The 25,844-nt window shown below is 36.9% G+C and overlaps 1 protein-coding gene across 3 annotated transcripts in view; it reads left to right on the forward strand.

Annotated features, from left to right (window-relative positions):
• Positions 1-25,844, forward strand: part of Fut8 (fucosyltransferase 8) — a 224,550-nt gene that overhangs the window by 33,103 nt on the left and 165,603 nt on the right. For all 3 annotated transcript variants that reach the window (XM_028789706.1, XM_028789697.1, XM_028789715.1), the window contains exon 2: positions 5,412-5,508. The gene's annotated coding sequence lies outside the window, so the exon portion shown is untranslated. The remainder of the gene's footprint in view (positions 1-5,411; positions 5,509-25,844) is intronic.

Here is a 25,844-nt window from a genome sequence, read left to right on the forward strand (position 1 = left end):
TAAATTTATTTCCTGAGTCTAAACCTTTGAAGGTGTTAGATGCTTTTTTTGTTTTAATATCTCATTAATTTACATAGTCAGACATATTTAGATGTCAGTGCACTGCGATTACTGTGGCTCATGAAGTTCATAAAGTTCCATTTTTGAACAATGAGTATCTTGAACATGTTCTGAATTCTTTCAATAGAACAGCACTTACCTTTGATAGAATTGTCTGACAAGTTGTTCCAGGATTATGTTGTATATTTTCTGTTGATTCTGTGAAAACAGCAATTCCTCCAAAAATTCTTGACCATGGAAACTATTCTATAGTGGGGCACTATTTGAACAATATCCTGACTAGAACCATCAATAAAAAGAATCTTGATTTAGCTTAAACAGTACTGAGTTATAACTGTTTCTGTTTCCAGTGGTAGCCACTGTTTTAATTTTTTACAGTGACCTCTACTTTTGTTGTCCAAACACGTGTCCCTAGATGCTGTGTCTTAGTCCTGGAAACTTTTTAAAATTTAAAAATATTTACCTAGTACATGTTAGACTGTGAATATCTTTTCAAGCCCATGATATGTTCTCCCTAGGTGGTTTCTAGATGCACACTATGTAGTGAAAGGAATAACATCCTACCTTTGATAGCATACTTTATTCTTCCTTATATGAGTTGTGTAACTTTGAATATAAAGAACTTAATATGGGCTAGAGATAATTATAAATATAATCATAAATATAAATAACTATAAATATAAATAAAATATAAGTTATATTTTATTTAATATTAAAAAATGCATGGATAAATATATATTAATGTAATTGGTGGGTGAGAACACCTTATCAAGATGTTATATAACAGTACTTAACTAATTTGACAGTATAGATTTCCTGCCCCAAATAAATGTAGCATTCATAGCTCCATGTGTTAATAATTTAAACAATAAAATTTACCAAATTGGCTTTTAAGCTTTGTTTTTTTAGTTTTGTGTTCCCCAGTTGTAAGTAGACAAAGTTAAAGATATGTTTTCTCCAGCACATTAAATTAACTTGTACTGTAGTCTTTGGCTTGTAAACAACATAGAATTAAGTACTATTGTCAACGTGGAAACACCTTTTCCTGCTTTATTCGCATTATTTAGGAGGTGAGTGACACTCTATGGAGGAATGTCACGTTCCCTGGTAGGAACCATTGATTTTTCTTGTCGTTTCTAAATCTGATTCTGCTGCAGAATAACTGCCTTTCTGCAGGGGTGCCATACTACTAACAGTGTGACCTCACTCTCATATGAAATGAGACAGAAAACTTCTTATGACCATAGCCTGGAACTCATAATATAAAACACATAAATTCACAATGCATATGCTTGCCTATATTTCTAAACTGTAGTTAGGAATAGTTTATAAATTACTATTTGGTACTTTTTATGGGCTGGGTGAGGGATAGAATTGCCATTTATACATTTTATTTTTCATGTAAAGAGAGAGGTCACTATTAGTTCTGAGTGGGTTTTAGGATTAACGATGTCTTGTCTACTTTTACATTTAAGGATGTTCAGCTTGCCGAATGACAAGCCTGACATTTTTGCCTTACATACTAGTTTTAAATCCTCAGCTCCTTCAGTTCTTCCCCTAACTTTTCCATTGCGGTCCCTGGGCTCAGTTGGATGGTTGACTGTCGTCAGTATCTGCATCTGTATTGGTCAGGTGCTGGTAGAATCTTTCAGGGAACAGCCATACCAGGCTCTTCTTGGTATAAAATAGTTTACCAAGCACTTCTTGGTATTAGCAATAGTTTGGGGGTTTGGTGTCTGTAGATTGGATGGATCCCTAGGTGGGGCAGTCTCTGGATGGCCTTTCCTTCAGTCTCTGTTACATTTTTGGTCCCTGTCTTTCCCTTGGACAGGAACATTTCTGGGTTAAAATTTTTGAGATGTGTGGGAGGCCCCATCCCTCAACTGGGTGCTATTTTCGTTCAAATAGCATTGGGATAGACTTTTCAGACTTTTTATTCTTAATACTTTAGTCTATTATCTATCTATCTATCTATCTATCTACCTATCTATCTATCTATCTATCCATCCATCTATCTGTCGATCTATCTATCGTCTATCTATCCAAGATCTGTCCTTAAATTTGCTGTATGTCTTGAGAATGACCTTACACTTCTGGTCTCACCTCCTGAGTACTGGCATTGCAGTTAGATACCACCATCCCTGGTTTGTTTGGTGATGGAAATTGAAGTTGGCCTCATTCATGCTAGGCAAGCACTCTCTGCACTCTAACTACTCTGCTGTATCTTCTGCCCTCTTTTGTTGTTAGCATGAAGTACTTTCTTTTCCTAAGAATATCACTTCCCTTTCCTATTTTTCTTTGCAAGAAGAATGCAACTTCCATTGATATACCAGAGTCACTGGAGTATTAGTGCTGTAAGGAAAGCAGGAAATGGAGAGGTATACTGTCACCATCACTGTTCTCCTTTGAGATGTTCTCTCATTGACTCTTCCTTAACAAGGTGGTCCATAGCTAGGGAGCACTGATACTCTATTTACCGCCTTTTGTGTCTAAGCCAGAGCAGTATACCCTCATGCTCTATTTAGGTTGACACATTTCCAGCAGAGAAATTATAGTAAGAGCTTCTTATGGGTTGCTCCATCAATCTGGGTAGTTTCATCCGTTTCATCTGTAGATACAGTCTCATCTAATCCTCTCTGAAGTCAGACTTTTGAGATACCTTAAGTAGCCTAAGAACCATTAGTCTTATAGGATGCAGTTGTGACTGTACTAATTATAATTAGCTTTTTATTTTAGATAGGTTTACAGCTGCTGCTCCCTTAATTTTTTCCCTCAAAAATGGCCAATTTTACTTCAGACAGTTTCTTTCTGTCATTTGTTAATATGTAACTTCTCCAGCCCCACTCCAGCCAGTACAATCCTTAGGCAGGTGAGCTTGGGCTGTATAAGAAAGGTAGTTGAGCAAGTCAGGGAAGCAAGCCAGTAAGGAAGGTTCCTCCACTGCTTCACTTCTAGTCTCAGCTTCCTCTGTAAGGTGAAAGAAACCTTTTCTTTCTTTATCATGTTGCTTTTGGTCAGAGTGTTTATCATAGCAACAGAAAACAAACTAGAACAATTTCCAATGCCGCTCATGATAATCAAGTGTGGTGTTTTCTCCTAAATGAATAACATCTTGCATATTTATTTGTTCTGAACAAGTGTAGATCCTATGCTGTGGCCTTGGTCATAGGTACGTGTTTTTGCTTTTCTTTCTTAGAGAAACTATTCAGTTTATACTATTTTGTCTAGTCGAATTTTTTCTTTGTATTGCTTTTTATTATTGTTTTCTATTGAGTATTCCTTGCACAATTATGGTATTTGCTTATTTTTTCAAATCATAATCTTTTTTTGTCACTCACTTATCTCTTTTGGGTTTTGTTTCTAATGTCATATTTTTTCACTTCACATTATTCTTATTTTAGTGATTTTTACAACGTGATTTTCTGTGAAGGTCTCCATTTGCTCTAAAGAAGAGCTTTGATGAGGGGTGATAACCACACTTATCTGTGGGTAAAGACAAGATTTAGAATGTAGTTAGAAATTTACTGGTCTAGCAAAGTAGTGATAGTAGATTATTTTATAAGATCCATGACTTTACTAGCTTTGGGAAATTGGGTTGATTTCTAGCACCCAGCATTGAGTCCTGAAAAAACAGGTAATAAATGAGGGGAGCCTGTGATTGCTCTAGCTACTGCATTGTGTTGTACTTAATATGTCTATGAAGAAGCTTCGTGACCCTGAAGAATAACCACCCCACAGGAATTTAGGGAACAGTATAAAACCTTGAGATCACATAGACTAAGAATAGGACCTTGGCCTGCCAGACAGAATAGAAAACTGTAATTACCAGTTATTGTGGAAAGTTGGCAGTAACTTTTAGGTGAAGTTTTAGGAAAGAATTATAGTGAACCTAGGGAGATTTTAGATTTCATATTTATGAATAAACTGTAACCTTTATGTTTTTTCAGAGTTATTGTTTGTCCTCTTCAAATTGATCTACTAGACGAGATAATGTAAATAACAGTGTGCCATACAAGAGAATTTTATGTTTAGGGCAATTTATTGAATGTTCTTATAGTTCTCCATCAGAACCTTAAACTTTACTTTTGGAAATTAAAGTAAAAATAATTGGGATCCTGATTGTACAGTTTTAATAGCCAAAAGTCGGTTTTAGTGGGCTTCAGTGTCATTGAAGGAAAAAAAATTATAGTTAATAACGTCAATACTATTTCTCACAATTAATGTCAGTTAAAAAAATCACATGTCATAGCACAATAGTAGGGCAACTGAGAGAAAGATACTGCCACAAACTGTGGTGTTACTGGGCTTTTGTACTTAGTAACTTGTACATATATATGCAGTGAGCACCTAATATGTGAATCGTTATTAAAACCATTTCACTTGTCTATGAATCATACTGATTCCTTACCATATGTTGAACGTGGTAATAGATGATGAAGAGCCAGCAGCAAAGAAGTAGGAAATAGGTTCCCTAATTAGGAGATCCTATAAGATTATATACAATATATATGTGAAATATACATATGAATATGGCAGCAAATAGTCTAACAAAGACTAATGGAATGCAGAATTCTTAAGTCAGTTTTGAGAAAGCTGACTTATATAGTTTAATTGACAGTAAGTGAAAAAAATGTAGGTGTTCTTCAGGTTGTGGCTCAGTGGTGGAGCAAACCTTAAGCCCATATGACCCTCTGTATAGAAAGACTAAAGAGAGAAAATTCCAACTAATGTGAACACATCACAGAAGAATACAGTATTTACATGTGTATGAAGTTATTTAACACTCAACAAAGTAAAATTTACAATGTCTTTTATACTTCAAGAATGCTCATTGAGTGGTGACAGCTGGGATAATAAAATTGTTCTGTGTCAAACAAGCAGCTTAAATTAATTAGCATGGAAGTTTGTGTAGAAGAAGGAAGAAACAATGATGTTGGGTTGTTCGATGTAGAACTTGTTGGGTTGGTAGATTTTGAGGTCTAGACTGGAAGGGAATATTTGTGACTGGGAAGGATCCATGGGGGCTGATTGTTTTGGGATAGAATATGAAGCAAATTAAGACAATGAGTGCACCAGCCTGGTCTACTGAGTGAGTTCCAGGACAGCCAGGGCTACACAGAGAAACCCTGTCTTGAAAAACCAAAAAAAAAAAGACAATGAGTGCAACTGAATTTGGATGTAGTTTGTAAAATAAAAGTCCATTCCTTCTTGGCTTTAGTAAAATTGTTGCTTCAAGATACAGGCATTTATTTATTATGACTCCCACATGAAAGTAAATAAAAAACTAAGAAGCATGACGATGTTAAGTGAAGTATGAGGAGGGTGAACTAATTTACTCTCTTTTGTTTCAGGTTGCTGTTCTGGCTGAGGCCACCTATGGCCCTGGTGATGTTTTAATCCAAGATAAAAGTCCTTTGCATCTTTATTTATTAACTGAGCAAATTTCAGGTCAGTGCATTTTTGTGGATAGCCCCTTTCTGTTTCCATTTGAATATGTTGAGATGATTTTGTTTTTGAAGCTACATGTGTATATACCAATGGAGTACAGTATCATTTGGCCACATTAGTCCAAACTAGTTAATTGTACATTAGTTTGGAAATATTTTCTGCCTTGCTGTGGAGTATAATCTGTTCTTCATAAAGTCATAGCATGTTACTTTTTTAATGGCTTTGATTTTCAAGTTTTGAATTTGATAAAACAAGTTGTGATCACATTTTTTTATGTTGAGCTTAGGTTGTTGTGTGGCATAGTTGGTAATGAGAATAAACTCCCTTTAGAAACTTCTGATGTTTTAGTTGCTCTTCTAAAACTTGCCCACACATGAACATTAAGTCATATATCAACATCTTTGCTATTAATATTAATTCTGAGAGGACTGGCATACATATTCACCACTTCAATGAAAACAGTTCTCCAGGCTTTTTAGTTAAGCCCACCCTGTACACTGCCGATAGCAGTGTGGGTCTGTCTTCTGCTCACATGTTTACCTTCACAGTGTGCTGCTTAAATGGGATCATCTAGCATTCAGCTTCTGGAATCTGCTTCTTTCATTTAGTATAATGTACTTGTGTGCTATTCATGTTCCTGTGTGTATCAGTATTTGGTTTTTAGTTGTGTAGTAGAATTCAACTCTGTGAATTTACCACAATCAGTTTATTCACTAGTTAATGGACATTTGGATTATTTTAAGTTTGGGGCAATAATAAAGATTATACAGTCATGCATTAAAAAATAATATGACTTAATATTCTTTATTAAAATAAATAACTTTTTTGTTGTTAACAGAGGTTGTATTGATTTAATTGTCACTGTTTTGGGTGCTAGGGTTGCGTTTCTTTTAAAAACTGTACCATGCTCCCTCCAGTTCTAGATATTGAAATTAGTAGCTTATACATGCAAGGAAAGGGCTTGGCCTAGCTCTTTTTTGTTGTTTTCGAGACAGGGATTTGCTGTAAAGATCAGACTGAACTCAGGTTTTACTGCTTCCACCTTCTAATTGTTAGGAACAGAAGCATGTGTACCACCATGTCTGACACTACAGGGTTTCAGTTTTATTAAAAAGAAATCAGAAAAAGACCTAATAGACATAGGGTAGAGGGAGAGACCTTTGACTTACGGTCATTTTGTGTTTTTATTAAGAGAAGCCATGACAAGTTGTTAGAGTAGAAGTAGACTGCAGCAGAACCTGCAGTGTTTCTTGAGCACAGTGTTAGATCAGGCATGTATAGGTAGAGCAAGCCTAAAGTTTCCAGTTCATAAAAGTCAAATAAATTACAAGTATTTTTTCCTCATCTTAAAATTTTAGTTAAAGAGAAATTAGAAATTTAGTATAGAAAAGTTAATTAGAATTTTTCCAAATGAACATTTGAAATGAAAGTGAATGAAATAGTTCTACTTGTGGAAATTAATGGTCTCAAATATAGCTTGAAAAGCTATTTGGATATTTGTAAGAAAGTTGTTCTTTATTTGCTATAAATATAAAAAGATCTTGAGAAAATGTAATGCTCTGAGTCAGAGAGTGCTCATGGTGCTTGGTGGAGATTCCTGCTGTTATGCTGGGCACTGGAAGTGCCGCTGAACCTTTACAGTGTTGTCATTCCTGAATACTTTTAGATGATTTTTGTAACTTTCATAGACACTCTATACACACATGGCATTAGTTAAATTGTGTTATCACAGAATGTTTCTTTTTCCTTTGAGAGAGTTTGTATGTGCATGTGTATGTGTATTCCATTGTGGCACAGTAGGAGTGTAGGGGTCAGAGGAGACCATGAGGCAGAGCTGGTGCTCTCCTTTTACTCTGTAGATCCTGGGATTGAACTCAGGTTATCAGGTTTGGCAGTAGGCCCCTTTGCCCACTCAGCCATCTTGCTAGGCAAAGTATCTTAGTGCAGTCAGAGCACTGTAGTGCAGTCAGAGCACTGTAGACATTCTTTTCACATAGAATACAGCTTGATTATCCCTCACATTAGAATCTGAGATTCAGCATACGAAAATCTGAAACCAGCATGACAGTTTAAGTGAAAAATTCCACACCTCACTTCATGCGATAGGTCAAATAAAAACAGACATATTAAAGATATTAATCTAGTTACCTTTGCGCTATGTAACGGTCTGTATGACACATAAATGAATTGTGTATTTAGATTCATTTCTTTTTTTATTGAATATTTTATTTACATTTCAGATTTTATCCCCTTACACCATTTCCCCCCACCTCCCCACCTTGACCCAGGAACCTCCTATCCCATTCCCCCTCCTCCTGCTTCTATGAGGATGTGCCCCCATCCACCCCACCCCCACTCCCACCTCCCCACCCTCGAATTCCCCCACACTCAGCGTCCAGCCTTCATGGTACCAAGGATCTCCTCTCCCACCTATGCCTGACAAGGCCATCCTCCCCTACATATATAGCTGGGGCCATGGTGGTTTAGACCCTGGGAGCTCTGGTTGCTTGGTATTGTTGCTCTCCTCATGGGGCCACAAACCCTTTCAGCTCCTTAAGTCTTCTCTCTAACTCCTCCATTGGGAACCCCATGATCAGTTCAATGGTTAGCTGTGAGCATCCACCTCTGTATATGTCAGGCTCTGGCAGACCTCTAAGGAGACAGTTATATCAGGCTCCTGTCAGCATGCACTTCCTGGCATCCACATCAGCGTCTACCTTTGGTGACTGCACATGGGATGGATACACAAGTGGAATGGGTCTCTAGACGGCCCACATGAGTGGATGCCATGTGTGTTCTTTTGTGATTGGGTTACCTCACTCAGGATGATATTTTCTAGTTCCATCCATTTACCTAAGAGTTTCTCGAATTCATTGTTTTTAATAGCTGAGTAATACTCCATTGTGTAAATGTACCACATTTTCTGTATCCATTCCTCTGTTGTGGGACATCTGGGCTCTTTCCAGCTTCTGGCTATTATAAATAAGGCTGCTATGAATATAGTGGAGCATATGTCCTTGTTAGATGTTGGAGCATCTTCTGGGTATATGCCTAGGAGTGGTATAGCTGGATCCTTAGGTAATTCTATGTCCAATTATCTGAGGAACTGCCAGACTAATTTCCAGAATGGTTGGACCAGCTTGCAATCCCACCAACAATGGAGGAGTGTTCCTCTTTCTCCACATCCTTGCCAGCATCTACTATTGCCTGATTTTTTGATCTTAGCCATTCTAACTGGTGTGAGGTGGAATCTCAGGGTTGTTTTGATTTGCATTTCCCTGATGACTAAGAATGTTGAACATTTCTTTAGGTGCTTCTTCAGCCATTCGAGTTTCCTCAGTTGAGACTTCTTTGTTTAGTTCTGTACCCTATTTTTTAATAGGGTTATTTGGTTGTCTGAAGTCTAATTTCTTGAGTTCTTTGTATATATTGGATATTAGCCCTCTATCTGATGTGGGATTGGTAAAGATCTCTTGCCAATCTGTTGGTTGCCATTTTATCTATTGATAGTGTCCTTTGCCTTACAGAAGCTTTGCAATTTTATGAGGTCCCATTTGTCAATTCTTGATCTTAGAGCATAAGCCATTAGTGTTCTGTTCAAGAACTTTTTCCCTGTGCCCATGTGTTCAAGGCTTTTCCCCACTTTCTCTTCTATTAGTTTCAGTGTATCTGGTTTTATGTGAAGGTTCTTTATCCACTTGGACTTGAGCTTTGTACAGGGAGATAAGAATGTATCGATTTGCATTCTTCTACATGTGGTCCTCCAGTTGAACCAGCACCATTTGTTGAAAATGCTGTCTTTTTTCCATTGGATGGTTTTAGCTCCTTTGTCAAAGATCAAGTGACCATAGGTGTGTGGGTTCATTTCTGGGTCTTCAGTTCTATTCCATTGATCTTCCTGCCTGTCTCTGTACCAATACCATGCAGTTGTTTTTTTTTTTTTTTTTAATCACTATTGCTCTGTAGTACAGCTTGAGGTCAGGGATAGTGATTCCCCCAGAAGTTCTTTTATTGTTGAGAATAGTTTTTGCTATCCTGGGTTTTTTGTTATTCCAAATGAATTTGAGGATTTCTCTTTCTAACTCTGGGAAGAGTTGAGTTGGGTTTTAATGGAGATTACATTGAATCTGTAGATTGCTTTTGGCAAGATGGCCATTTTTACTCTATTAATCCTGCCAATCCATGAGCATGGGAGATCTTTTCATCTTCTGAGATCTTCTTTGATTTCTTTCTTCAGAGACTTGAAGTTCTTGTCATACATATTTTTCAATTGCTTGGCTAGATTCACACGAAGGTATTTTATATTGTTTGTGACTATTGTGAAGGGTATCATTTCCCTAATTTCTTTCTCAGCCTGTTTCAAGTAGAGGAAGGCTACTGATTTGTTTGAGTTGATTCCAGCCACTTTGCTGAAGGTTGTTTTTTTCCCACCAGATTTAGGAATTCTCTGGTGGAAGTTTTGGGGTCACTTAAGTATACTATCATATCATCTGCAAATAGTGATATTTTGACTTTTTCCTTTCCTATTTGTATCCCTTTGACTTCTTTTTGTTGTCTAATTGCTCTAGTTAGGACTTGCAGTACTATATTGAATAGGTAGGGGGAGAGTGGGCAGCCTTGTCTAGTCCCTGATCTTAGTGGGATTGCTTCAAGTTTCTCTCCATTTAGTGTGATGTTGGCTACTGGTTTGCTGTATATTGCTTTTACTATGTTTAGGTAGGGGCCTTGAATTCCTGGTCTTTCCAAGACTTTTATCATGAAGGGATGTTGAATTTTGTCAAATGCTTTCTCAGCATCTAGTGAGATGATCATGTGTTTTTTTTTTTTTTCCTTTGAGTTTGTTTATATAGTAGATTACATTGATGGATTTCCGAATTTGAACCATCCCTGCATTCCTGGAATAAAGCCTACTTGATTGTGATGGATGATTATTTTGATATATTCTTGGATTTGGTTTGCAAGAATTTTATTGAGTATTTTTGCATTGATATACGTAAGGGAGATTGGTCTGAAGTTCTCTTTCTTTGTTGGGTCTTTGTGTGATTTAGGTATGAGTGTAATTGTTGCTTCATAGAACGAATTGGGTAGTGTTCCTTCTGTTTCTATTTTGTGGAATAGGTTAGAGAGAATTGGTATTAGGTCTTCCTTGAAGGTCTGATAGAATTCTGCACTAAAACTGTCTGGTCCTGGGCTTTTTTGGTGGGGAGACTTTTAATGACTGCTGCTATTTCTTTAGGGGTTATGGGACTGTTTAGATGGTTTATCTGCTTCTGATTTAGCTTTGGTACCTGATATCTGTCTAGAAAATTGTCCATTTCATCCAGATTTTCCAGTGTTGTTGAGTATAGGCTTTTGTAGTAGCATCTGATGATTTTTTGAATTTCCTCAGTTTCTGTTGTTATGTCTCCCTTTTCAGTTCTGATTTTATTAATTTGGATACTGTCTCTGTGCCCTCTGGTTAATCTGGCTAAGGGTTTATCTATCTTGTTGATTTTCTCAAAGAACTAGCTCCTGGTTTTGTTGATATTTTGTATAGTTTTTTGTTTCTACTTGGTTGATTTCAGCCCTGACTCTGATTATTTCCTGCTGTCTACTCCTCTTGAGTATATTTGCTTCTTTTTGTTCTAGAGCTTTCAGGTATGCTGTCAAGCTGATAGTGTATGCTCTCTTCAGTTTCTTTTTGTAGGCATTTAGAGCTATGAGTTTTCCTCTTAGCACTGCTTTCCTTGTGTCCCACAAGTTTTGGTATGATGTGTCTTCATTTTCATTGAATTCTAAAAAGTCTTTACTTTATTTCTTTCTTGAGCAAGTCATCATTGAGTAGAGCGTTGTTCAGTTTCCACATGCATGTGGGCTTTCCATTGTTTTTGTTATTATTGAAGACCAGCCTTAGTCCGTGGTGATCTGATAGGATGCAAGAGATTCTTTCAATATTTTTGTATCTGTTGAGGCCTGCTTTGTGACCAATTATATGGTCTGTTTTGGAGAAGGTACCATGAAATGCTGAGAAAAAGGTATATTCCTTAGTTTTAGGATGAAATGTTCTTTAGATATCCGTTAAATCCATTTGATTCATAACTTACGTTAATTCCACTGTGTCTCTGTTTAGTTTCTGTTTCCATGATCTGTCCATTGCGGAGAGTGGGGTGTTGAAATCCCCTACTATTATTGTGTGAGGTGCAATGTGTGCTTTGAGTTTTAGTAAAGTTTCTTTTATGAATGTGGGTGCCTTTGCATTTGGGGCATAGATGTTCAGAATTGAGAGTTCATCTTGGTAGATTTTTCCTTTGATGAATATGAAGTGTCCTTCCTTATCTTTTTTGATTACTTTTGGTTGAAAGTCGATTTTATTCAAAATTAGAATAGCTACTCCAGCTTGTTTCTTAGGACCATTTGCTTGGAAAATTGTTTTTCAGTCCTTTACTCTGAGGTAGTATGTGTCTTTGACACTGAAGTGTATCTCCTGTATGCAGCAAAATCCTAGGTCCTGTTTACGTATGTTTAGTCTACGTCTTTTTATTGAGGAATTGAGTCCTTTGATGTTAAGAGATATTAAGGAGTAGTGATTGTTGCTTCCTGTTATTTTTGGTGTTATTTTTATGTTTGTGTGACTATCTTCTTTTGGATTTGTTGAAAGATTACTTTCTTGCTTTTTCTAGGTTGTAGTTTCTCTCCTTGTTGGAGTTTTCCATCTGTTATTCTTTGTAGGGCTAGATTTGTGGCAAGATACTGTGTAAATTTGGTTTTGTCATGGAAAATCTTGGTTTCTCCATCTATGGTAATTGAGAGTTTGCTGGGTATAGTAATCTGAGCTGGCATTTGTGTTCTCTTAGGGTCTGTATGATATCTGTCCAGGATCTTCTGGCTTTTATAGTCTCTGGTGAGAAATCTGGTATAATTCTTATAGGTCTGCCTTTATATATTACTCGACCTATTTCCCTTACTGCTTTTAGTATTTTTATTTTGTTTTGTGCATTTGATATTTTGATTATTATATGACGGGAGGAATTTCTTTTCTTGTCTAGTCTATTTGGAGTTCTGTAGGCTTCTTGTATGTTCATTGACATCTCTTTAGGTTAGGAAAGTTTTCCTCTATAATTTTGTTGAAGATGTTTACTGGCCCTTTAAGTTGGGAATCTTCTCTATACTTATTATCCTTAGGTTTCATCTTCTCACTGTGTCCTGGATTTCCTGCATGTTTTGGGCTAGGAGCTTTTTGCATTTTGCATTTTCTTTGACAGTTGTGTCAATGTTTTCCATGGTATCTTCTGCACATGAGATTCTCTCTTCTAACTCTTGTATTCTGTTGGTGATGCTTGCATCTATAACTCCTGATCTCTTTCCTAGGTTTTCTATCTCCAGGGTTGTCTCCCTTTGAGATTTCTTTATTGTTTCTACTTCCATTTTAGATCCTGGATGGTTTTGTTTAATTCCTTCACCTGTTTGGTTGTGTTTTATTGCAATTCTTTAAGGGATTTTTGTGTTTCCTCTTTAAGGACTTCTACCTTTTTACTGTGTTCTCCTGTACTTCTTTAAGGGAGTTGTTTATGTTCCTCTTAAAGTCCTCTATCATCATCATGAGAAGTGATTTTAAATCTGAATCCTGCTTTTCCGATGTGATGTGGTGTCCAGGACTTGCTATGGTGGGAGAACTGGGTTCTGATGATGGCAGGTAACCTTGGTTTCTGTTGCTTATGTTCTTGCACTTGCCTTCCGCCATCTGGTTAACTCTAGTGCTACCTGCACTCACTGTCTCTGACTGGAGCTTGTCTTTCCAGTAATCTTGCTTGTGTCAGAACGCCTCAGAGTCCAGATGTCTCTGTGATCCTGTGATCCTGAGCTCCTGGGTGGAAGAGCCCCTGGGACTCAGGCTTCTTCTTGGATCATGAAATCCTGCTGCTGTGAGTACAGTGGTTCCTCAACTGCTGTGAGTGCAGTGGTTCCACCACTGCTCTAAGATGGTTCAGGATATGGTGTCTTCAGGGGAGCAGAACTGCTGGGTGTCTGCCCCAGCCAAAAGGACCAAGCTAGGGGCGGAAGGGGAGTGATTTACTGGAGGGGCAGGGTTTGGATGAGTGATGGGTTCAGAGTGCTCCAGGCTCCCAGTTGCAATTCTGGGGTGTAGGGTTATGGGGGTGAGTGGGTTCTTACCAGCTGCTCTAGGGAAGTTCAGGATAAGGTGTCTTCAAGGAGCATACCAGCCAGGTGTCTGCCCCAGCCAAAAGGACCTAGTGCAGGGCCTAGATTCATTTCATTTTCAAGCTATCTCATGTTTTTGAAAAAAATTCCAAAAACTGAAAAAAAAAATCTAAACCCAAAACACTTCTGGTCACATGCATTGTGAGTAGAGGATACTCATCATTTATTCAGTAGACAAATGCAGCATTGAGTCAGCAGCACTTTTACAGTGAAGTAGTAATTTCTTCAGGATTTGATATATTCTTTTAGTGAATGTCATGGTAATCACCTATCTAGCATAACTTGTTAAATTACTTTTATTTGAATTGTGTGTGTGTGTGTGTGTGTGTGTGTGTGTGTGTGTATGCATGTATGAGGTATATTTTGGGGCTATGGGAGCATAGAAATGTGTGAAGGTAGAGCAGAAGAAACTTTGTGGAGTTGGTTTTCTCTTCTATCTTTGTGTGGGTTGATAGGCTTAAACCCAGTTGCCTGGCATACAGAGCCTTTGCCTGTTGAGCCATCTTGTTGGTCCTTAGGTAACTTTTGAATACAACCTTAAAGCTAGTACTAGAAAGGATGAAAACTAGTGTGTGGAAATATAGATGTTATTTGCCAAAAAGTATAAGTATTTAGGACAAATACATACTCCTTGAAATGTATTTTGAGTTTTCATATATATGATGGCACTTCTTGAACTTTATTTTGAATTTTCATGCTTTGTAAAGGTGATATATTACATCAAACATTACTACCTATCCCTCTGTCATTTGGTTCCTTGCACCTTATTAAAGCACTTGTATTTGTAGACTCTCTAAAGTGCTCAGGGCAAGAAGTAGAAATCAAGTTTTCAAAAGCATGTGGAAACAGAATATTAAACAACTGTAAAAGCTGGTTTACAGTTTAGCATTGTATGTAGAGAGGGACCTTACTGCCTTTTTTTTTTTGTAAGTGGAAGGCTGGAGATATAAATAGGTGTGGTAATGTGTTTGTAATTGTACAGCTGTACCGTGCTCAGTACATCTCCTCTGGAATCACTGCCTGACTCAGGGTTAGTGGAAGTTAAAGTACTTGTTTAATGTTTCTAAAACTCAGTTTTAATATATTTTCTTTCCAGTTGATTTTAAGATAAAACAGATCATTTAAAAATAATTTGACATGTGATCTTATTCTGTAAACAGATAAAAATGCTGGTATTGGAATATACAGCTAGAAAAAAGTAACAATAATATTTGTTCTATAATCTCAAAACATTTCTTTTGCAATTTATTTAAAGTTTATAGAACTTAAGTAAAATGCCTTCTACAAGTATGTTAGAAAACATACTTTTAAAAACTAGAACTAGTTTTAAAAAGTACCTTAAGATGATGTGAATTCTAGTCTTCAGAATTTGATAAAAGTATTGATCGATGATAATTGGTAGAATTCAGAATTAACCAGTTTCTTTTATTTGGTGAGTACAATCAAGCTTAGACAACCATAAGATAAATCTTGTTTGAGGTACTATTTGGAAGAAGTACAAAAACAAGATTCTCACAAAGAAGTATTTACCTCTGAATATTTGGTGTATGAGAACATTATAAAATTTTGACTAAAGTACTTTGTGCAAATTTTTGAGAGAAGAAATGAAACAATTTTGCTTAGATTTTTTCTATCACTGAAACACCTCATTGTGTAATATCAACTTGATTTTGATTATCTAAAGATTTTTTTTTAGCTTTTTAGGATAATAACTATTGAAAAACAGTTTTCTTTCTTTTCTTTTTCCAGGAAGATTTTTTTAAAATTAATCCTCATTATAAGAACCAGATCCGTATAGAAGTCAGAAGTCCAGATAACATTTAACTCCTTTACATTTAAATCTAATCCTTACCTTACATTTCTTTCAGAGTTAAAGAAAAAACAACTTACCTTTCGAGCGTTGCTTTTAAAATGTTTGTTAAGCACAAAGATTTTGAGGAAAAATGCACATCTGGGCACATTTGCCCGTAGTTTTGTGAGGCTGGAGGAAAACATTTCTCTTGAGTCTTACATATCTCACGAGTTTTTGCATGTCTGTTTAGCGAAGCACTACAATGTTTTAAAGTGGTTATGTTTTCCAGGGAAAGCTATACAACAACCTGTGTCAGGACAGAGGGCAGTTTTCTTTGCTGTGTAGGATGAAATTAAGATAATTCTTTTGAAGAAAAGTTAGGTTCATCTGTATCCTATTGCTAGGACAAAGCCGTGTGTGTTGATTATTGAAGTAGGGGAGAAGGATACGTTAACTTGACTTTTGTTTTCTTGTTGTTTCTGGAAAAAAGAACTTAAGGGAGAAAGGGTTTATTTTGGTTTATAGTTCAAAGTGTAGTCATCATGGTGGGGCAATTCAGGTGGCAGGAGTCTGGAGTAGCTGGTCATAGTGCCTTCGGAATCAGAGGCAGAGCATGATGAATGTGTGCTGTTGCTCAGCGCCCTCTTTCCAGCAGCCTCCTACCCACAGTAAGAAAGTGTTCCCACCTCAGTTAATGACTTAATAGAGTCTCTCACAGACATACTCAGAGGCCTGTGTCCCTGATGATTCCAGATTCTGTCAGGTTGACAACACTGACTGTCACATGCTTTGGCAGAGATTCACTTGTGTTGGAAAGGAGTAAAGTCAGGCCAAAGTTTGGGAATTTGAAATTAGGTTTAACTTAGTTCTTTCAGTGGTAGTGATGGGGTTAGATTGAGTAGTAATGTGAGAAGGTAAACAGTAAAGCGAGGATTTTGAAAACTGTTGCATTTTTTTAATGAATGGTTAATTGGATGTAATTTAAGTGTGTCTTGCCCAGAGGGTTCCATTTAAAGAGAAAAAAGATGAATTTTGGCTCATAATTGCAGAGTTTAGTTCATGTTTCTGGTCTTCTGTGCTTTGGGCACAACATGTTAGCAGAAATGCATAGTAGAGAATCTACTTCTTATGGTGGACAGAGAGCAGAGAGACAGAGGAGGACAGAGGCAAAGTGCCACACTTGAACCCTTCTCCATTGACTTATTTCTTCTAACTAGTCCCCATGAAGACCAGCAGTTAGACCTTACCAGGCAGTCAGGATGGGGCCCTGACCTGGAAGGCTTCCACTGATGATAGCTACATGCTGAGTGCAGCTAAAAACACCATGGTTCCTGAAACACCAGAAACAACCAGCAGTGTGCTGATGGACAGATCATTTCTACTTCCCTGCAAGTTCTTCTTCCCTTTACAGAGCTGTTAATTTTTGCCCCCAGACAGGGTTTCTCTGTGTAGCCTTGGCTGTTCTGGAACTTGCTCTGTAGACCAGGCTAGCTTTGACCTCAGAGATCCAACATCCCCTGCCTCCTAAGTGCTGGGATTAACAAAGTTCTTTTTAAAACTCAAAGAGCCAGCTAACAGTAATCAATTCTTGAGGCTCCTCCTCTTTGGAGAGGGCGTTCTTGATGTGAGTCAGGGCATGTGCACCTGGTGCTCAGTAAACTACTTTAGCTTTTGCACTTACCTATTTGTAAGTTTCATTCAGTGGGCTCATGAGACACACTCAGCTGTTGGACGTTTTGATGATCATTGATAATCAGGCACCTTTGCACCAATTCCAAGTACTCCTGCATCTTTTGATCAAATTCTATCCCACTCAAAGACCATCTGTGGTGTACTATGTCTTAAATTTCTCAGAACCTCCCAAATACGGGACAATCAGGGACTAGATATTCAATACACAAACTTGTGGGAGATTGTTGATCTTTAAACTTTAAAAGTGGTGTCGAGGTGGAACCTTTAAGTAGTAAAGCCTTCAGGAAGGTCCTTAAGTCATTGTGGGTTCTCATAAAGTCTCTTAGTAAGGTCATCTGAGAGAGTTGTTAAAAACAGAGGAAGTCTGGCCTCCCTTCTTTCTGGCTACCTGTCTGGCCATGTGATTTCTTCCTTTCATAGCAACTCTGCCTGGAGTTCTGGGGTTCTTACCAGAGTTGGTTCTATGCTGTGTGAACTGTTAGGATTCAAAACTGTAAGCCAAACACACTTCCTTTTTTCATAAATACTCAACATTATGTATTTCATTATGATCTAAAAGACATGTTAATATAATGATGCTATCAGTGTAACATGATGCTAGTGTATACAAAAGCTGTGTGTGTGTGTGTTGGATTTCTAAGATATAGTTGTAATAAACTACTATAAACTGGATGGCTTAAAACAACAGAAATTTTCTCACAGTTGGACATCTGAAATCAGTGTTGGGAGAGCCATGCTTTCTCTGAAGGCTCTAGGGAAGTATTTTTCTTTCTCCCTCTTAGCTATGACCAGTAGTTATTAGAAGTCATTGATGTTTCTTAGCTTGTCACTGTGTAATTCCAGTTTCTGCTTCAGTGTTCATATAGCAGTCCATGCATGTAAGTCCAAATTTCCTTTTCATAATGACTGCAGTCATTTCCCTAGGACCCACCCTAACGTAATAAAAAATGTTCTAGTAATTCGGTCGTGTCTGTAAAGTCTATTTCCAAATAAAGCTCTATGGGCAAGTTCTAGTGATTCTGAACTTTTGTGGAACACACACACACTTACATTCACACATACTTTAATATAGCACAGGGGACTTGTAATTTTAGATCTCATCATTTAGGCTTTGTGTAGGGTAGATGTTTTGTTTTTCAGTATTCATGAAACTGTAGAAGGCTGGTTTTTTTTTTTTAGCATCTATGTAGTATAAAATCTCATGCTATTTAAAATTCCTGACAACAGCATGTTGTAATTAAAAACAAACAAGCCAATTTGGATGTCAAGAGACCTTGTTTCTAGTTTCCATTCTGAATTAAATATTTTGTTATGTAACTTTTTCTGGCAAGATGTGAACAAATGACTGTTCACCCCAGAAAGGGCACAACCCACATACCAAAGTAACAGTTATAGCGAAGTTTAATTTAGTGAACTAGTGAATTTACTTGTATTATTTAAAAGAGGATGAATTGCTGAAAGGCAGGTGCCCCATCCACTGTAGCATGGTGAAGACTCATCATGGCTGCATCTTTACAGTTCCATGCACAGCTTCCAGACAGCTCAATTGGTGAGAGGGTCTCTTCTCTCTCCCAATTGTTACTGCTTATATAGCCTAAAGGCTAGGACCTTGTAGACCTTACAACTTTAAGGAACTTCCTGGAACTTGTGAATTGTTAACTTTGACTATTTTAAGCTTTGTTTATTTTTGGAGTCTTAATGAACTTCTTTCTAGGATGAAATGTTTCAGTTAGGAAGTTGTTATATCCGACCGTGTGGAGTTAATTACTTTCCTCATGGATAAAGTGGGAGGCCTGGAGGAAGAGAAGAATGGAAGAAATGATCTGACTTTTCTACCTCTCAGATTCTAAAGTTATATAGTTGTGGAGTAACTTCTGTGTGTCATATTTAGAGTTTTGTTGGCATCACAAAAGAGTAAGTAAAACAAGAATGTCCTAAATATCCACTGGATCCATTCTGACTTGTGAATGTAGCACCTACAGATTTGGTTTAGTGCAGTGAATCACTAATGAAGACCACTAACTTGCTGTTAGCCCTGCTCTTTCTAACTGATCATGATTTTAAAATTTCCCATAGCATATCAGAACGTGGAACACTCTTGAGGCTGATTAATTCACTTAAGACTAGAAGTGTGCTACTGCTCTACTTTCTTGCTGAGTTCATAAAACGAAATGAATGTAAGGAATGTAGTTTCTCCTCTTTGCTCTCAGTTCTCTTGTTACATCTTTCTTGTTATCAAGAGATCTTAGAACAGTTCTTACTAGAGAATGCTAATTATCCTGAGAGTAGAGCATGATGTGAAAATTACAGCTGTGATTCATTGACTGCTGGATATTCCTTGTGTTTTGAATAGGTCATTGAAGTATTTTATTTGAAATCTTTCTTTCAATCATGAGGTGAGTCATGGTAATTACTTCTTAGAGATACTGTGAGCATTGTGAAGGAAATTGGTAATACTGAAATGCTTACAATTATAGTATGTAGATGTCTGTATGTGCTCACGTTAATAATGTTTGTCTATTCGTGTCAGAATAGGTAGAATCAACATCTAGATATGAGGAAGTTATGAGGAAAATCAGGTCTCTTTTATTTTACTTTATACAGTAAAAATTGAAAACTATATTTTGAGGATAGAGATTCTATTTGAGTATAGAATTTAATGTAATCTTGTAGGAATACTTGGAATAAAATGTTGAAGGGGACAGAATATAGAAACTAAACATGTACTGTACTTTTGGTAGAGTCATAGTTTTTATTATATTTTCAGTTTTCAGTGAAAAGGGTAGGAAATGAACGTAAGGAATTCAAATTCAAAGCTGCCTTACTACACTACATGAGATAGGTTTAAAGTGTTAGAAGGCTGGAGAAGTGGCAGTAGTTAAGAGCACTTCCAGAGGGGTCTAATTCCGAGCACTCACATGGTGGCTTACAATTTTCTGTGACTCCACTTCTAGGGGGTCTGACACCTTCCTCTGGCTTCCCTATGCACCAGGTGCACATGTGCCAAGTTTTTGACATAAAATTTTGCTTTTCACAAATTTTTAGATTTTTATCTCTCTCAACTGTTGTTTATTTGAGAACGTCTTTATTACTTCTTTACTTTTGAAGTATATATAATACTGCAATTCTGACTTGGACTTGTTCTCTTTTTAATAGTTGAAATATTTCATTTTGTTCTTTTCTTGCTATGTGGTTTCTGAAGGGGAGAACTTGAAGTAATCCCAACCCCTTTCCTCTGTAGGTAAGGTGGCCTTTTGGTTTTTATTATCCTCTTGCTTCTGTCTGCCTGATTTTTGGCAGTCTTCATGTAACATGCCTACATTTAAGTATGTTGGTGTTTATCCTGCTTTGTATTCTCTGGGCCCTGAACCATCACTGCAACAGTTCTTGTCTGTTGTCGAGTGTGGCTTTGTGGCATTTCCTTTTAATCTCCCATCTCCTTCTAACCTTGTTCACCTGCTTTTCCATGTGATTTGCTTCTCCTATCAGTATTCTTAGCATATGGAACTCACATTTCTGGTGGTATTTCTAAAACCTCTGTAATATCCCAGTCTGTTTGGGAGGTAGGCAGCTTCTTCCTGCCTATCCGTGCTACCTTTCTTTCTATTATTTTGTGGGTTTTGCCCTAAAAATACCTTTTATTTATTTTGTTCATGGATAGACAAAATGTATCAGGTAAAGGAAGCTGAGGTCATAGCATGTGGAAAGAACTTCTGTGTTTATCTGCCTAAGAGGTTGTATTTGTGCAGCTTTCATGTCAGAGGCTAAACTTAGAATTTAATTTTTTTTTTTTTCCTGAGAGAATCTTTAAATACAGTCTGAGGTTTGCAGTTCTTTTAGTTGTACTCTTTGGCTCTTGCATAGGAGTCATGTTGATGTGGGAAGAGGGGAGAAGGTGATGAGGGGAAGAAGTTCTCTGGTCCTTTTAAAAGATCAGTCTTTTGTGAGTTTGACTTGGGTATCTTTTCCCTGCATCAGAAGACAAAAGGGGCTGGAGTGGGTATTTCCCTTCTGGATCACTCGGTACTGTAAAAAAACAGACACAAGCTAGGTAAAACCCCAGTTGCTAAAGTTTTTATAAAATACTTTCATTTTTAAGGGAAAGCCTCAGGGGCATATTTCAGAAAAGTTAATGTTTCTTTTTTTGCCTGCTGTTAAGTATAAGGGTCTTTCCTCAGATTTTTACCTTAACAATCTGATAGAGTTCCTGAAGATAAAACTCAAGAAAGTATTGGGACTTTGATAGGATTGGGTCTTAAAATTTTATTTATTAAATAATTTCTTTTATTCTAACATACTTAAATCATTTCCCTTTTTATTTCCTCCCTCCAAACCCTTCCATATAACCTTCCTTGTTTTCTTTCAAATCTATGCCCTCTTTTTTCATTAAGTTTTGTTACACAAGTATTTCTGAATACATAAATACAACCTCCTTGCTCTGTATAATGTTCCTTATATGTATGTTTTCAGGACTGATCATTTGGTATTGGAAAAAATGGATGTGCCTTTCCTGGGGAAGACTATTTCTCCTGTTCTCAGTATTCCTTAGTTACCTGTAGGATAGGGTTGAAGACTCCTTGGTTTCTCTCACAGGTTTAAACTGTCTCAGCAATTTAATTATTTATGTTGTTGTATATATCAGCAATACATCTTTTACAGATTTGTTTATTTTATATGTATAATGCTTTGTCTATATGTATGTTTGTATGAATTGCCCTCAGAGATCAGAAGGAGGTGTCAGATCTCCCAGGATTTAAGTTATAGACAGTTGTGAGCTATCATGTGGGTGCTTGGAGCTGAACCCATGTCCTTTGGAAGAGTAAGTGCTCTTAACTACTGAGCCATCTCTCCAGGTCTGCTTCAGCGACTTTTCAGCTGTACTAAAGTATCCGCACTGATGCTGCTTCCAGGTGAGAGCTTCTGCACCCCACACATGTCTTTTCTGCCTTGCTGTCCAAGTGCTAGAGCAGCAGTCCATCTTCTGATTTCAGTTTCATAATAGATCCAAGAAAGTGTTGATTTTCAGCCTTTTTTCCTCTTATGGGGTGAAAGTAATGAATCTAGGTTCTCTACATTTTTAAAAATTAATTAAAGTTATTATTTTTACTGTGGTAGTATGACAAAGACTTTGTATATTAATATATTTTGATTTGGTAATACTAATTAGAAATTTTATTTTATGCTTTATATTTTGGGATAGCATTCTAATTTGCAAGGAAGCTTTTTCAGAGGAAGTTGACCCATAGTACTGATTTTTTTGAAATTTTTATTTATTTTGTTTCTTATCACTATTAAAACAAGTCAGTATATTTACTATTTAGCTTGCAAATACAGTTTGAGACAATAGCAACCTTTGTTTCATGTGTTGTGAGATGGCAATTTCTTTTTATATTCATAAACTGAGTGTCAGTTTGTGCCAAGTTTTACTAATTGTACTTTGGATACTATACCGATGATGTTGGGAGTGTTGATTGATAGCTTGGATCTGTGAAACCAGTTAATTATATGAACCATTTACATTGGGTTTTCACTTTAAATTTTTTTGTTTATTTTACGTGAATTAGAGTTTTGTCTGCATGTGTATATATGTACTTTGTGTGTGCTTGGTGCTGGCTGAGATCAGAAGAGGATGACAGATCCACTGGAGCTGGGTGCTGAGCAGGAGACTGAACTCTGGGCCTCTACAAGAACAGTGGGTGCTCCTGACTGCTTGACCATCTCTTCAGCCTAACGCTGGGTTTCTTAATTAGTAGACTGAATACAGCATAATAGGCTAAGTCCTTATATTTCTGTGATTTAGTCAGAAAAAACTCATGTAAATATTTTGGAGTCAAATTTATATAAATTAAAAAAGTATAAAATATGGTTTAAAGATTTTGTTTTGAAAAACCTTCACATTAAAAAAATCACTATATTTTAGATTCTGATGTTCACCAAAGTGCTGAATTTGATGACTCTGACCACACCCAGTTACCTGTAAAAGCTGTCAAAGGATTATTTTAAGTCTTCTAAGGCTCTCTGCCTCCTTCTTGATGTCTAAGTTAGAGATTTTATACATAACTACATTTAGCCTCCTGTTTTTTCAAGATATTTGCCAAGAATAAAAGAAACACATCTTTCTGCAAAATTGATTTGGCTTTGATGAGCCAGCCCAAGATAAGAGGAATCCAAATCATTGGATTCAATTTATTTAAAAAGTAGAAAAATTCCTCAGTTGATTTTTTTTTTTTTTGTGACTTTGTCAAGAGAAGTATCACTTCTGCTATGGGAAACCAAAGTCTTGTCTACCTAGATGCTTGTATATTTATTTATTTCTATCTTCATTCCCCCTGAGTCTTGTGGTACTATATTTTCTTTTTTTCTTTTTTTTTAACAAATTATTTATTTTTTGTATATGAGTACACTGTAGCTGTCTTCAGACATAGCAGAAGAGGGCATCAGATCCCATTACAGATGATTGTGAGCCACCATGTGGTTGCTGGGAATTGAACTCAGGACCTCTGGAAGAGTAGTCGGTGCTCTTAAACCACTGAGCTATCTCTCCAGCCCCACTATATTTTCTTCAACAAACAAACAAACAAACCACCCACCCAAACTTGGTGAATAACTACTGTGAGTTGGAATATGAACTGATAAATGACTCTGGAGGAAGCTGATACATTTACGAGGTGAATTAGGTCTATGCTAATGATTGCAGAACAGGATAATGTTTGCCAATTGTGAAATTGTGTTTGAAAATAAAAAGAGTCTGAGTGTTGTACGGAGAGTTATTCTGCAGGCTAAACTTGAGTATATTCTGAAGGTTCAGTGCACATTCTCATACCTGCATGGCAAATATTTTACCTACTGAAACATTTCTCCAACCCTTGAATGGCACTTCAAGGAGGTCAAGTTTATTATGACAGAGAAACTTTTTTGGATCATTTTATAAAACAAATATCTAGCTCTTTTATTTTAACTCTCTGTGTAACTCCATTGTACTCTCGTTTAACAGGGGTAGTGTGTTTTCCTGTGTGCTTATATTTATTTACATTTGTTACTGCTTTCATAATAGAATTCAGATAGGGCAAGTATACTCTGATCTTCTACAATGCCAAGCACATAGTAGGCAGTTATATTTGATGAATGGAGTATTTTGTTTTGTTTTTGGAGCAAAAGAGGTTCAGGTTTAAATGGCATATAAATTAGATTTGGGTAATTTAATTTTGTAAAGATCATGTAAGAAAGCAACGCTGTAATAAGAACTCATTAATTTTCTGGCTTGACAGTTTTCATTGTCATATTCTGTTAAATATGCATCAGCATTAAATTTGGAATTTAAGACAAAATTTTATTGGTAAAGTTAACTTTTTAATAAAAATTCTAAATAAATTTTAAAGTATTACAAATTTTATTTCATTTTACTTTGGAAGTTCCATGAGATACTCTGAAAGCTCTAGAAGTTAACTTCTTAGGAAATGTTTGAAGTAAAATATATGAAGTGAAACTTTTTCAGAATCTGTAGGAGAAAAAGAATACACATTAAGTTATAAGTAGGGTTGTTATTGCCAGTGCGAGCCAACCAGAAGGTAAATGTTAGCCCGTAGAAGAGCTCTAATCCTAGGGCAGGTGAGACGGCCCAGTAGGTAAAGTTGCTCGCTGCCAGTCCTGAGGACCTTCAGGACCTACATGGTGGAAGGAGAGGATTGATTCTCAAAAGTTGTCCTCTGATCTCTACAGGGGACACACATGACACACATGCACACAAATGAACACTAACTTAAAAAAAAGTGCTTTAAATTAGCTATTTGCTGAGAATCCTAGAAGTAATACCTGTAACTTAATGTTGAACTAAACTGTATTAAATATAGTGTATAAAGTCTCCCTCCATGTTACACTGTCAGAAGAAAATTATGACAAATTTAGTTTCAAGATAAAATTGACTTTTATTAATAATTAAAGGAAACTGATTTTGCCTGAAGTAGGCTAGAAGGCAGTACATTGTCACTCAGCTGAGTTTTTGTTGTGCCTTTCACTGCTATTTGAGTCCTTTGGTCACTCTTAAGTGCTAAATCTGTCAGGTTGTGGCTTAGGTGCTGAGATCACCTCAACCAACTTAGCAATGATTTCCCCTGAGTGTACAAGAAAATGACATGGAAGGAGCAATCTTTGTGAGTTTTGGAAGCTTGTATTGTCTCCATGGTAATTGCCCATTTGTTACAATCGCCATCAGTCAGTTTTCAGATTACCACAGACTGCAGAAGGTCGCCTGGACTCTTTGCGCAAACTGACCCCTGATTTAAAAGCCCGAAAGATCAGAAAGTCAGTGCAAAATAGTAAGACCTGGCAGGAATTTATTTAAAACCCCCAGGGCTTCATGATGAACAAAGAAGGGGACCCCAAAAGGCATCATCTCTTTCTTGCAGTTCTTTAAGGGAACTCAGTTGTCAGACGTTTTTTTCAAGTCCCTTTATGGTCACCAGAAGCCATCAAAGACAAAAGTCACAACAGATTTTAAAGATCTGATGGGCGTTTACGTGTGACTTTGGAATTGGACACTTCATTTTATGAAGCAGAGCGACTGTTGTAGGATGAGCAGAGGAAGTCAGCTTTAAAGCAGGAAAGGGCTGAAAAAGGCAGAAGCAACAAAAAAGCAATGATGGTTACTTCTTGG

Source organism: Grammomys surdaster, unplaced genomic scaffold (genome assembly GCF_004785775.1).
Source record: "Grammomys surdaster isolate TR1022 unplaced genomic scaffold, NIH_TR_1.0 127, whole genome shotgun sequence".
Classification (NCBI taxonomy): domain Eukaryota; kingdom Metazoa; phylum Chordata; class Mammalia; order Rodentia; family Muridae; genus Grammomys; species Grammomys surdaster.